The 14,835-nt window shown below is 46.9% G+C and overlaps 1 pseudogene; it reads left to right on the top strand.

The window, feature by feature from the left end:
* Window positions 1–10,878: 10,878 nt before the first annotated feature.
* Window positions 10,879–11,019, top strand: LOC121158864 (annotated as a pseudogene).
* Window positions 11,020–14,835: the final 3,816 nt, after the last annotated feature.

Raw genomic sequence — 14,835 nt, 5'->3', positions numbered from 1 at the left:
ACAGGCAGGGAGCTGGAAGGGAAGCAGGGCTGCCGGGATAGAACCGGCGCCCATATGGGATCCCGGGCGTGCAAGGCGAGGACCTTAACCACTGCACCACCATGCCTGGCCCTAGCCAATGACTTCTTGATAGACATTTCATTTTTTGGTTTATATTCAACTGGGTTCCATACACCTCAAAATGGCTATAGATTACTATTCAGCTGTTTCGTCTATTTTTATTTTAGTATTTAGCTGTTTATAGTGTTGAAGCATGATTTTGCTGAACTTAGTTGTTTTTCGGATGGTCTGAACTGGTTTATAACTCTAGCAAGACATGTGTCATCAGTTTAGGTGCAGAACATTTTTTTTTTTGAGGGGTGTGCAGAGAAATCCCCAATACCCCAATGAGGCATAACTAATCTTTGTGTTCCACCTAGTGAGGTGTAAGTGAATCCACGCTAGGTGTCACAGATTTCTTTGAGTGCATGGCTCACAAGTACTTTTTCATGCATTTCTTGGCAAACGTGCATAAACAGAGAGCTCCTGGAGATAGTGGCAGGACTCAGCTGGATCAGTCAGGCCACGGCACACCAACCTGAAAGGCAGGAGAAATGTAGAGTTCAGCCCATCATTGGGGTTTCTTCCAGAACAGTTATCCATGCCAAACGCCTGTCCACAACTCACCAGACACCAGGACCATGCTGATGCACCTGTATCTTTAAAAAAAAAAAAAGTATTTATTTCAAAGGCAGAGTTACCTAAGCAATCTACGGCGGTAGCCCAGTGCACTTGTGTCTCCCATAGCACCTCACTGGATGCTGGGCAGCAAAATGTTCCTAAGTAGAAATCGTCTTAAAAAATTCCCTTCGAGGGGCCCGACGCGGTGTGACCTAGCAGCTAAAGTCCTCGCCTTGAACACTCCGGGATCCCATGTGGGTGCCAGTTCTAATCCTGGCAGCTCCACTTCCCATCCAGCTCCCTGCTTGTGGTCTGGGAAAGCAGTTGAGGACGGCCCAAAGCCTTTGGGACCCTGAACCCCCATGCGAGACCCGGAAGAAGGTCCTGGCTCCTGGCACTGCACTGGCTATTGCGATCACTTGGGGAGTGAATCATTGGACAGAAGATTTTCTTCTCTGTCTCTCCTCCTCTTTGTATATCTGATTTTACAATAAAAATAAATAAATCTTAAAAAAAAAAATCCCTTCCATCTTGTAGGTTCCAAGATCCACAGAGCTAAAGAAAAGTTACAGATTAACCAAATCAACAGATAACTAATTTGCAAAATAGGTCAAGTTTATATAGAGTTGAAGAAACTGACAAGGAGCTGGGTCATTAGTATATCAAGCTAATCCTCAGCCTATAAGCATTGGCATTCCAAAGGAGAGACCTGGTTCGTGTCTTGGCTGCTCCACTTCTGATCCAGCTCCCTGCTTGCGGCCTGAGAAGGCAGTGGAGTTTGGCTGAGTCCTTCGGCACGTGGACCCACATGGGATGCCTGAAAGATGCAAGGTCCTGGCTCCTGGCTTCCAGTCGACCCAGCTCTGGCCATTGCAGCCATTTGAGGTGTGAACCAGTAGATGGAGAACTCTGTCCTTCCTTCTCTTTCTGTAAAAACAAACAAAAAACTGCCTTTCAAATAAAAATATAATAAAAAATAAACAACCTGAAGTCTGTGAAAAAAGACACGGCTCATCTAAAGAAGCAGATGTCCTGGCCTATGTTGGTTAGACATGTGTTTTATGGCCGAAGGTGTATTTAAGGAATTTGAGGGATTCTGCGTAACTCCTTTTCTAAAAGAATTTGTTTTCTCTGCCTGCCCCACACTATAGAGAAGGTGTTGGCAAGCATGTTTCCTGTGAGGTCCCCATAAAAAGATGAGGTGTTTTGGTCATAGGGTCTCAGTCACAGCCATTCGGGTTGGTCCCTCTGTTACAAAGGCAGAAATGGAAGTGTAAAGGAATAACAGTGTTTCAATAAAATTTTATTATGGCTACTTGCATATAGTTATTTAAAATTTTTTTTTAAGATATATTTATTTTTTTATTACAAAGTCAGATATACAGAGAGGAGGAGATATAGAGAAAGAGGTCTTCCATCCACTGGTTCACTCCCCAGATGGCCGCAATGGGCCTGATCTGAGCTGATCCAAACTTAGAAGCCAGGAGTTTCTTCTAGGTCCCGAGAACTTGGGCCATCCTCTGTTGGCTTCCCAGGCCACAAGTAGGGAGCTGGATTGGAAATGGAGCAGCCAGGGCTTGAACCAGTATCCGTATGGGATGCTAGTACTCCAGGTGGAGATTAGCTTAACATGTCATGGTGTTGGCCCCTGTTGACGACTCTTAAAACAGTGTATTGTATTGAAAATTCTAACACCCCGCCTCCCGCGCTTTTTAAGCTTTTGCTTACTGTAGCTCTGTTCAACTACAAAAACGAACCAGTGTATAGTTGGAGGCCTAGAGGTAGGCCAGAGGCATCCCAGTCACAGCCTGTGCCCTGGGTGGATACGGTATGAAACTCCCCCAGAGCTCCTGCAAATGGGAGGAAATGATGAAGAAACTCATTCAGATTATTCTCTTTTGAAACCTAGAGTCTGAAGAAGAGTTATCCAGCCAGATTTGAAGATCCTATAATAGTTCCTCTTCAAGAATTTGCATGGAATCAATACCTGCAAGAGAAAAAACGGGTAAAAGACACTTTGGGCAATGAGGGGGATTCAGAAGACAAGCAGCTTTTGCCTACGCACTGTTTTGGAAAAAGTGGAAGAGTTACTTCTTGTGCAACTAGACGTTACTTCTCAGATTCATGTAGTTTTCCTAAATAATTATAGTCATTTTTTCCAAGCTTAGTTTTGTTTTTTTTTTAAGAGTAGCGTGTTTGTAGACTTTCTTTGGAGCATGTGATAAAGGGGAGATTTAATCTCTCAGTGGGACTGCATACCTCTGAGGAGGGGTGCTCGCTCTCTCTGCCCACACATCCCTTGTGGCTGGACATTGACGGTAGTGAATTACAAGGTAACAGCAGGGGCTTTTTGTCAAGGGGAGCTCTGATGACCTGGCTCCAGGCTTGTCCTAATTGGCACTTCCTTCTCTAACATTGACCTTAGCCCTGGGGACTGGCACAGCTTATTGGGGATGATAGCAAGGTTTCCTGTTAGGTGCAGTTGGTCTCTGCACCTAACAGGATGTGTGTTAGGGAGGAGTCAACTGTGGTGTCTGGCTGTTGGGGCGTGTGGAGTGGCGTATGCCTCTGGCTCATCATTGCTGACCTACTGGTGGAGTGGGTCCTTGTATTGGTCCTACCCTTCTTCATTCTCCTAGCCCAGGCACAGTTTCATTGTCAGGCTGGGTTGCACAGCAGTGGCCTTTACTGGTCATATTGATAGCATGGCTTTGTGAGGCTATTTCACTGTCCACTTGGTCACCGGAATGGTGCAGGACCAGGGCCAGGACACTGTTTATTGGGGCTCCTGCCTTCAGAGTCATACTGTGTTTTCACACACGGTGTGCAGTGTGCCAGACACTTTCAGTCTTTCTCATGGACACTTCCAGAGGTACGCCAGTGAGACTGGAAAAGGGAACTCAAAGATGGTATGAATTTTCCACAAACTTTCCCTAGTGCGTGTGTGTGATTTCTTGTAACAACTAGGGTAATCAGTGGTCTTGCTTTGCTGGCAACAGGCAGGCAGGCTGGGATGTTGGCATTTCATTGCTAAAACTGTGGCAGTCCTGGGCAAACTGGGACAGTTGATCCCTTGAACAGTATTTTTTTACTTTTTAAAATCGTCAGACTTATCCCACTGCTCACCAGTATTATGATCTCCACCTGCCCAACAACACCCGTGGCGTATTTCCGCTGCGTTCTTAATGACAGGCAGCAGGTCTATCCCCGTCTCCCTCCATTTTCTGCATGTGTTACTGTTCACTTTTTCCACAAGCTCAAGCAAGATGCCAGAAGCGAGCCACACGAGAGGTCTTTGTTTCTGTAGAGAAAGTAACTGTGGGGCAGGGAGAAAGCTGGAGCAGAGAGAGAGAGAGAGAGAGAGAGAGAAGAGAGAGACAGAAGAGCATGAGGAGGAGAGAGAAAGAGAACAAAGGGAAGAGGCACCTGTTCATAGCCTGGAAATAGGTATGGGGAGTGCAGGGTCAGGGATTGGAAGATGTGGCTGTAGGTGAACACCAGGGATAAACGCCTCAGGGGATTGGTGGATTGCACAGCTTTGAACCTGGGAAGGTCACGAAGCTCACTTAGGCAAGTGGGCTGTAAGAGGGTTGGGACCTAGGGGATTTAAGGTAGTGCTGGGTAAGCAGGTGTTCAAGGTGGCCACTGGGTCCAGGCTAGCGGGGTCAGTCTTGGGGTCCCTGTTTGAGTTGCTCATTACAGTTACTGTCAGGTGTTTTATGTCCTGTCTCATGAGAGCTGTTTGATCGCTGCTGCATCTTCCCACCTGTAATTCATTATACCTAGGGCTTCCTCACTACCCTGGTAAAGTGGTCTCTAGGACTCTTTTGCTAGGCCTGGTTGGCCTCGTGCAGCAGCAAAGCCAATACCCCTTTAAGGGTTTTTGGGGGGTCCACAGGATCCAACCTGTTGGTGCTGGAAGTGCCTGAAAGCATCGTCAAGTCCAGACCACAGGTGAGCAGATATTATTGGATGTGGCAGAGACCGAGAACAAGGCCATGTCAGCCCCTGGGCGTAGTTTACCTTCTGCTGCATTTCTGCATCAGGCTGACTGTCAAATCAAACACCTGTAATGGAGTTCCTTTCGTTTTGGGAAGTTTGGGGGTTTCTAGAAAATAGGACACAGGTTCAGTTAAAACCCTCTGGGAGTACTGGTGCCTGGGTTCCCTCGATGGTTTGCGGCTCAGCGTGAATACATTACTTCCTGGAAGCAGGATTCAGTAAGGGGACAGGAAGCAAGTACCAGGGTATTAAATCTTTGGAGAGAGGAGCAAGTTGGCAGATAGAGAGCACTCTGATCCCCTAGCTGATTCTTCTCCAAATGCAGGCTCTAGACCAGCAGTGCTGGAATTGCTGATTGTCAGGCTGCTGAAAATGCTGATGGACAGGCCTACCCAGAATCAGAAAATCAGGCAACCCATGATTTCTTTTTTGAAGGTTTATTTGTTTAACTGAAGTGCAGAGGTACAGAGAGAGACAGAAATCTATCTGCTGCTGGTTCGTTCTCCAGATGGACACGATAGCTAGGGTCAAGTGACGCCGAAGCCAGGATCCTGGAACTCTCCATCCAAGGCTCCCAGAGGAGTGGCCAGAGCCCATGTAACTTGGGGCCACCTGCTAATGCCTTCCTAGGCATGTTAGCAGAGAGCTGCATTGGAAGTGGAACAGCAAGGATTTGAACCAGTATTCCTGGAGTGCTGGCATCACAGGCAGCAACTTTTTTTTTCTTTTTTTAAGATTTATTTTATTTTTATTGGAAAGTCAGATATATAGAGAGGAGGAGAGACAGAGAGGAAGATCTTCCATCCAATGACTCACTCCCCAAGTGGGTGCAACAGCCGGTGCTGTGCCTATCCAAGGCCAGGATCCAGGAACTTCTTTCCAGGTCTCCCACACGCGTGCAGAGTCCCAAGGCTTTAGGCTGTCCTTGACTGCTTTCCCAGGCCAGAAGCAGAGAGCTGGATGGAAAGTAGAGCTGCCAGGATTAGAACTGGCGACCATATGGGATCCTGGCGCGTTCATGGTGAGGACTTTAGCCGTTAGGCCATGCTGCCGGGCCCCACAGGCAGCAACTTAACTGGCTGTACCACAAGGCCAGTCTTCATGCAGTGATTTTAATTGTCAAATTGACACCTGTTTCATACAAAAATCATGTATTTTACTTCTCTGAAAGAGAGAGAGAGAGAAGACAGACAAGTAGAGGGAGTGATTCTCAGTCCACTGATTCCCTCCCCAAGTCCTAACAACCAGGGCTGGGCAAAACTAAGAGCAGGAGATGGGGAGTCCATTCACGTCTTTTGTGTGACCAGACTCAAGCACTGCATGTGGCAGACGAGCGTCCCAAGCAGTATCTTAACCCCTGGACCAAACACACACCCGTGACTGCAGCATTTTTAAGAGCACTCTAGATCATTCTGAACCTCCACTAATGTCAGATTCTTTTTTTTAAATTATTTACTTTTATTGGAAAGTCAGATTTATGAGAGAATGAGACAGAAAGAGCTTTCATTCATTGGTTCATTCCCCCAAGTAGCCACAATGGCCTATGCAAAGCCAGGAACTTCTTCTGAGTCTCCCACATGGGTGCAGGGTCCCAAGGCTTTGAGCCATCCTCAACTGCTTTCCCATGCTACAAGCATGGAGCTAGATGGGAAGCGGGGCTACTGGGACTCGGACCAGCACCCATATGGGATTCTAGCACAGATTCTTTAAAAAGTTCTTAAATAATATTTGAAAACAAAATTCAGAAAGGTGGGAAAAACAAATCATTTTTATTTATTGAAAAGTTTTTTTTTGTTTGTTTGGTTTTAATTTTTACGTAGTTGAGAGGAGTACTCTCATGAGGTAGTGAGAGTGGGGTCAGGTACGGAGCAAGGTAGGTAGGACAAATGTTTCTGTTTTATTTTTTCCTCTCCTGTGTGCGCAGGAGAGGGGTGGAAGGGGCCACTGCTTGCTGTCAAACTACATCAGCAATGGAGGATGATGGGAGATGGTACTTTGATGATGCTTTACAGATGCCAATGTGGGGAAGAGTGTTCTGAAGGTGTTACTTGAGTGGTTTTGATAGATAAGTTGCTGGTTTTGTTGCTCCAAGGTTGAGAAAATCTTTCCAAGTGACCTGTGGTGCACTATGTCCACCTTGGTGCATCCACAAATCCAGGAAAATGCCGCTAGCTTAGCCAAAACAGTTGTCTAACATGTTCCACTTTCCGTTCTCTGATGATGCAGTTGTCACTTTTTGCTTGATTAGTTGAGCTGGCGCTCATGTCCTGCATGTGCATCTGAACAGACAGGTATCAGTAACTGAGGAGGCCCAGTCCCAATACATGGACTCCAAGGTCATACCACACATCCTGTGATTTTCCAGAGTGACCAGGGTCTGAGTCCAGTGATATAGTCTGGGAGTCCCCGAAAACCTTGCAGTGGGTGACTTCAGACTTAACTCTTTTGTGCACCAGATAAGAGTCGGTCAGGTGCAGTCTGCCATCTGCACCAGCCAATGCACATACTGGTGGATGCAGCTGCCTGCGGTTTTTCCCTGAGCTCCATTATCTCAAACAAACCAGTGAGTGCTATGGCCCAGCCAAGGCAGCTTGCCACAGACTCAATCCTCACACATATTAGTGGGTGCCATGACCAAGTTGAAGGGACCTCCAACAACCCTCACCAGACCCACCCTCAGTCCCCACTTTTGTGCATGCCAGCCTTTGTTGTGGTCAGTCTATAAACCCTCTGGCTTTCATGCATACCCGTAGACACTGCAGCCTTATTCAGCCTGACCTGCTATAGCTTAGCAGGGGAGTTCCCCACATTCCCCTCTGAAGCCCACTCCTGGAAATGGATCTCACATGTGCTGGCAGTTGCTGCGGCCCAGCCTTACATGGCCAGCTTCCACACCTGGCACTAACCAGCAGGTACTGCAGCCTGGTTGGACTGGCCTGCCCCCATTCTAGCTCTGACCGATGGATGCTACAGTCTTGCCCAGCCTGGTGCACCCCTAGATCTGGCTCTCATGTGGCCTGGCGGGTGCTGCAACCTAGCCCAACCCATCCTACACACTTTCTGGCTCTTATGAGTAGTAGTGGGTGCTGGGGCCTAGGCCAATCTGGCCTGTTCCCAGACCCAACTCACACAAATGCTGATGGGTACTGCAACTGTACCTGACCTGGCCTGCCCCCAGACCTGGCTTTTGTGCTCACTAGTAGGAGCTGAGGCCTAGTAGGAGAGTTCCTCAACTGTGCTGGCACACTGGTATACTTAACATAAATTCGGCATTAAGTAGGCCCAGAATGCCCACCAGCTGTTGACTGCTTTTCTCCTAGTAGTATAGCACTTGTCTAAGTACGAGGCAACCCAGGCAGTTGCCTACAGCTGGGAAAAAATAATCTTTTTATAAAAGACTCACCTTAGAGTTGACAAATTTGGTTCTGGAATTGACTCTATTCTCTTGGTTTATGGGTTTGGCAAGGTTTTGTTTTTTTTTTTTTTTCCTTCTTTGTCTTGTTTTGTGCTTTACAGGAACTCAAAGGTGAAACCTGGGAATATTCTTCCTTGGTGATGTGTTTTATTAACGACCGACTCCTTGGTGATGCATTGGACCTGCAGAAATGGGCCCAGAAGGTGTGGGACGTTGTGGACGTGAAGCCCTCAGCACTCTATGAGGCACTTACTGTGGAGTATTCCATTGAATTCTTAAGAGACACCAAGGCAAGTTACATTAATTTTTAAAGATAAATAAATAATGGGTTTTTTGATCATGTGTACTGATTCAGCATTCATTGTTGATGACATAACAAAAGGGATCGAAAAGTATAGAAGAGATTTTATTTTTAAAATATTTATTTTTACTGGAAAGGCAGATTTACAGAAAAGAGAAGAGTCAGAGAGAAAGATCTTCTGTCTGTTGGTTCACTCTCCAAATGGCTGCAATGGCTGGAACTGAGATGATCCAAAGCCAGGAGCCAGGAGCTTTTTTCGGGTCTCTCATGCTGATGCAAGGTGTTAAGGCTTTAGGCCATCCTCTACTGCTTTCGCAGGCCATAAGCAGGGAGCTAGATGGGAAATGGAGCAGCTAAGACATGAACTGGTGCCCATATGGAATCCTGATGGTATTTGTAAGTGGGAAGGTTATCCAGTTGATCCATCTCACCTGGCCCGTAATTCTTTCCATTCTCATTTAACCCTGCCTAGCACAAAAATGAAATAGTGGGGGGCCTCACATGGTAGGTAGCCTAGTGACTAAAGTCCTTGCCTTACACATGTTGGGATCCCATATGGGTGCCTGTTCATATTCCGGCAGTCCTACTTCCCATCCAGCTCCCTGCTTGTGGCCTGGGAAAGCAGTTGAGGACGGCCCAAAGGCTTGGGACCCTGCACCTGTGTGGGAGACCAGGAAGAGTCCTGGCTTTGGATTGTCTCAGCTCTGTACATTGCGGCCACTTGGTGAGTAAATCAATGGATGGAAGATCCTCCTCTCTGTCTCTCCTCTTCTCTGTGTGTCTGATTTTCCAATGAAAGTAAATAGATCTTTTTTAAAAATTAAAAAATGAAAAAGTTGAGTGACAGGGGCTCGGGCAGTTGGGCCATCTTCCACTGTTTTTCCAGGTGCATTTGCAGAAACCTGGGTCTGTAATGGAGTAGACGGGACTAAAACCAGTGCTGTGACAGGAGAGGCTGGCATCGCCAGCTGAGGTTCAACTTGCTACACCACAACACGAATTCTTTTTTTTTTTTTAAGATTTATTTATTTTTATTGAAAGTCAGGTATACATAGAAAGGAGGGGAGACAAAGAGGAAGATCTTCCATCTGATGATTCACTCCCCAAGTGACCATAACGGCCAGTGCTGCGCCGATCCAAAGCCAGGAGCCAGGAACTTGGCAGGGTCCCAAGGCTTTGGGTCATCCTCGACTGCTTTCCCAAGCCACAAGCAGGGAGCTGGATGGGAAGTGGGGCTGCCAGGATTAGAACCAGCGTCCATATGGGATCCCAGCATGCTCAGGGTGAGGACTTTGGCCGCTAGGCCACGCCACCAGGCCCCACATAACATGAATTCTAATACATATTTAAAATGGTTTCAGATGTGACTGACAGAGTCTAATCCTCTGCCTGCCATACTGGCATTTCAAATTGGCATTAATTCAAGCCCCAGTTGTTCCACTTCTTACCAAGTGCCCTGCTTATGACCTGAGAAAGTAGCACAGGATTGGCCAAATGCTTGGGACTCTGCATCCATATGGGAGATCTGGAAGAAACTCCTGGTTTTGGATTGGCCCAGTTCTGGCCGTTGCAGCTATTCGGGGAGTGAACCAGTGGATGTAAGATCTTTCTCTCATTCTCTCTTTCTTTGTAAAATTTGCCTTTCAAGTAAAAATGCATCTTATTTTTCAAAAGGTGATTCCACTTACAGTTCTCGGGTTCCTATGGATAGTGAGGCGATATTTTCACGTGTGAAGATGATGTCTGGGATTTGAAACATTTTCCATTAAATGGCTCTGGCCCCCGATGGATACAGCTGTGACGAAGACTGGTGTTTTCATTTCGGAGATGTCTTTATAGGGCTGGGCAGGGAATCACAAGTGCTTGTCCCTGCCAGAAAGGATATCAAGTGAAGACAAGTGCACACGTGGGTAGTGCTGAGAATGACTCGGAAGCTCAGCATCTCTCTTCCCTGCCCAAGGTACCACACTGCCTGTGGGTCTGCTGGCTGTGAGTTCCCACCTCGGGAAGGAGACAGCTTGTTCCTGCTTATATCCGCTGTCTCCAAAAACAGGACACCCAGTAACCAAACCTAGGGTGCCCTCCAATGGACTGTTTGCCATTTTTACTCAGAAGACAAAAAAAAAAAAAAAAAGAATTCCCAAGAGGACTGGCCAGTGCTTCTTCCCACTGCAGGTTGCGATACAGTGGCTATGAAGGCCAAGCATTCTCAGCCCTGCATGGGAGGTTAATGTTTTCCTGAGCTTTTAAAAATGATTGGTGTAAAGAGTGAACTAAACTCCTTAGGTTACTCATTTATTTTAGCTGCTTTGTTATCCATTGGCAATGCTGTTGAAGTGTTATTGCAGAGAACATTATGTCTGGGGCCTGTGTTGTGATGCAGCTGATGAAATCACTACCTGTAACAATGGCATCCTTTTTGGGCAACACCATTTGGAGTCCTGGATGCTCTGCTTCTGATCCAGCTCCCTGCTCGTGCACCTTAAAAGTCAGCTGGGCAATACTTAACCTGGCAGGGGAGACACCATGATCAAGCAGGGCGAGGCTCATCCATGGTGCTGACCCCTGCGGTTTCTCCAAATGTGGGAAACTCGACTGCATAATGTATGGTAGTGAGGAACTGTGTTTGCGCTTTCCCTTAAAAAAGTCAGCTGGGGACCTGAATGCTTGGGCCCTGGCCACCCATGTGGGAGATGTAGATGGAGTTCCTGATGCTTGGCTTTGGCCTGGCACTGCTATTGCATGCATTTGGAGAGTTAGTCAGCAGACAGAAGATCTATCCCTGCCCCCATCACTTTGCCTTTCAAATAGATAAAATATCTTTCTTTGAAGATTTATTTTTAGTGCTTGGCACAGTAACTTAGTGGCAAAAGTCCGCACCTTGCATGTGCCAGGATCCCATATGGGTGCCAGTTCATATCCTGGCTGCACCATTTCCTTTCCACCTCCCTGCTTGTGATCTGGGAAAGCAGTAAAGGACAGCCCAAAGCCTTGGAACCCTGCATCTGTGTCGGAGACCCAAAAGAAGCTCCTGGTATCTGGCTTTGGATCAGCTTAGCTCCGGTCACTGCAGCCACTTGGGGAGCTAACCAGTGGATAGAAGATCTTTCTCTCTGTCTCTCCTTCTTCTGCTTTCCCAGGCCTTTGACAAGGAGCTGGATCAGAAGTGAAGCAGCTTGGACTAGAACCAGAATTCATATGGGATACCAGTGCTGCAAGCAGAGGCTTAGCTTGCTACACTACAGTGCCAGCCTTTTAAAATTAATCTTTTTAAAAGATTACACTGGGTCCGGAACGGTAGCCTAGGCTTCTCCACTTCCTTTCCAGCTTGTGGTCTGGGAAAGCAGTCAAGGATGGCCCCAATCCTTGAGACCCTGAACCCATATGGGAGACCTGGAAAAAGCTCCTAACTCATGTCTTCAGATAGGCCATTACGGCCACTTGAGAAGTGAATCAGCAGATGGAAGATCTTGCTGTCTCTCCTTCTCTTTGTAAATCCGACTTTGCAATAAACATAAATGAATCTTAAAAAAAAAAAAAGCATTGTGTCTGTTGTACCGCAGTCGTTTCTAAAGCATCCTTGTGAGAAGTTGATCGTGTGGTCTTTCTCTGCTTTTGCACAGCACAGTTTTGTGTTCTTGGACATCAGCGTCGACTCTAATCCAATCGGCAGACTGATTTTTGAAGTAAGAAATTATTTTTTCTTTGCTAGTTGGGGTAGGCTGGGATCTATGTCTGTTGGAAGGGTAAATAGTTATTTTTTTAAAAACATTTTATCTTTATTTTGTAGCTATACTCTGATATATGTCCTAAAACGTGCAAAAATTTCCAGTTGTTGTGCACAGGAAAAGCTGGGTTTTCTGAAAGAGGCATAAAACTACATTACAAAAATTCAATTCTCCATCAAATAGTACCAAATGGTTGGATACAAGGAGGAGGTGAGTTCAGAATCTTAAACACAACTTTACTGGCAGCATCAGATTAGAATATCCAAAATTTTATCTCTGTGTTTTTATAAAATGCATACACAGTTAGATATGTTTAATGTTATATATGCACATTTATATCTCTTGTATGAGCAATTGATGAATTAAATTTTAATCTTTGTATTTTTAAAAACACTAATAAAATAAGCAAATCTAAATGATGTTAATCAGGAAAATTCTAAATTAAGAAGTTGTACAGGAGGGGCCAATGTTATTTTACAACAGGTAAAGCCACAGCCTGCAACGCCAGCAACCCGTGTGGGCACCAGTTCATAACCCATATACTGCATTTCTGATCTAGTTCCCTGCTAATGATGTGAGAAAAGCAGTAGAAGATGAACTGGTGCTTGCATCCCTGACGCCCGCAGGGGAGACCTAGATGAGGCTTCTGGCTCCAGACTGCTGCCTGGTCCAGCACTGGCCTTTGTAGTCGTAGGAGGAGTGAAATAATGGATAGAAGATCTCTTTCTGTCTGCCCCCATCCCTATCTGTAACTCTGCATTTCAAATAAATAATTTAAAAAACTCATAGGGGGCCCGGCATGATAGTGTAGTGGCTAAAGCCCTCATCTGGCACATGCTGGGGTCCCCTGTGGGCGCCGGTTCTAATCCTGGCAGCCCCGCTTCCCATCCAGCTTCCTGCTTGTGGCCTGGGAAAGCAATCTAGGATGGCCCAAAGCCTTGGGACCCTGAATCTACACAGGAGACCCGGAAGAAGCTCCTGGCTCCTGGCTTCAGATTGGCTCAGCTCCAGCCAGTGCGGCTGCTTGGGGAGTGAACCATCGGATGGAAGATCTTCCTCTGTGTCTCTCCTCCTCTCTGTATATCTGCCTTTCCAATAAAAATAAATAAATCTCAAAAAAAACCTCATATAGGAATATAGGGTAGCATTTTTAGAAATCAAAATATAGTTTTGGATGCTCCCCTAAAAATATGAAACAGCATAGAAATATAGAGCATATATCGTAAGGGTGGGAATTTGAGGGTAGAATAAAGGGCAAACCATTCCTCACCCAAAATGTTATACTGTTAACTGTGAAAAGGAGTGTCTAGAGCATTTGAATCTCCGTTATTGTTTTCTTTTCCCATCAGCCCTTTGGTATTACACAGATAAGATGCCTGGTTGGCAGTATAAAATTAAAAAATATTTTAAAGGTTTATTTCATTTCTTTGAAATGAAATAGAGTAACAGAGAGTAACAGAGAGAAGGCAGGGAGAGAGAGATAGAGAGAGATCTTTCATCTGCTGGTTTACTCCTTGAATGGTTGTAATGGACAGGGCTGTGTCAGACTGAAACCAGAGTTCATCTAGGTCTCTCCAATGGCTGTGCCCCATGCTCTCGGACCATCTTTCGTTGCTTTCCCCAGGGTGTTAGCAGGAAACTGGATCAGATGTGGATCAGCTGCAGCCTGAGTGCCTGAAGCTGCCAGGGTCACATGGAGAGGTCTACTTCCCAGGGAAGTGCTTCTGGGGACATATTGAAATAGGGGCCTCTATAGAAGTGTTTGAAAGGTGTGAAATGACTTCTGGAAACTTCAACGGACCATGCACTAAACTCACAGGTAATGGAGGGAGCTGAGACAGGGAAAAAAAGAAAAAAAGAATCTGGAGGGCATATGTGGGTCAGACCAAGGCACTGCCCGTGTGAGAGAGTTAGGCTGGGCCAGGTAACAATGCTTGCCAGTGGACACAAAAGGCAGTGCTGTGGGGCAGACCAGGCAGGGCTGGGCCACAGCACCTGCTGGCAAGTGTCAGGGCAGAATTGGGCCACATTAGGCCGGACTGCAGCACCTATTGGCACTCTGAAGAAGTGATATTGGGGTGGATCTAAAAGGGGGATTTGAGTGCTCATCCTTGCTGGGTTGCAGCACCCACAGGTAGGCCCGGGAGCTGAAGTTGCTGGTAGTTTGGGCCAGGCAAGCCATGGCACCCACTGGGACCCATGAGAGGTGGGAGGATCCAGGATGGGCCAGGCTGCAGGTCCAGGTGGGGGCTGGGCTGCAGCACCGGCTGGAATGTGCAAAAACCAGAGTGGGGGTGGGCCAGCCTGGATTAGTCTGTAGTTTCCCCCGACAAGTACCAGGACTCTGGCATGGGCCATGCCAGGCTGTGTTGTAGCACCTGGCAGTGCACATGAGATATGGGGCTGGGAGTGAGCCTAGTAGGGGAACTTTGAACACTCCACTACTAGGCTGCAGCCCTCCTTGATGGGCACAAGAGCCAGGGCCAAGAGCTGCTGTGTCAGGCCACACAAGGCTGTAACACCTGTCAGCATATGTGTGGTCTGCATCTGGGGATGGACCAGGCTGGGCCAAGTCACAGCACCCAACGTGTGTGAGAGCCAGAACAGGATGTAGGCTGGGCCAAGCTAAGCTGCAGCAGCATCCACTAATTCACGTGAGTGCTGGGGCTGGAAACAGGCTGTGCTGGGCTGGGCTGCAACACCCACATGAGCTCTGGGGCTGGAAGTGG

The sequence above is a fragment of the Ochotona curzoniae genome, unplaced genomic scaffold, assembly GCF_017591425.1.
Source record: "Ochotona curzoniae isolate NIBS_2020 unplaced genomic scaffold, NIBS_Ocur_1.0 contig_3819, whole genome shotgun sequence".
Taxonomy (NCBI): domain Eukaryota; kingdom Metazoa; phylum Chordata; class Mammalia; order Lagomorpha; family Ochotonidae; genus Ochotona; species Ochotona curzoniae.
Note: the sequence above shows the minus strand (reverse complement) of the source record. Positions and strands in the feature narration are given on the sequence as shown.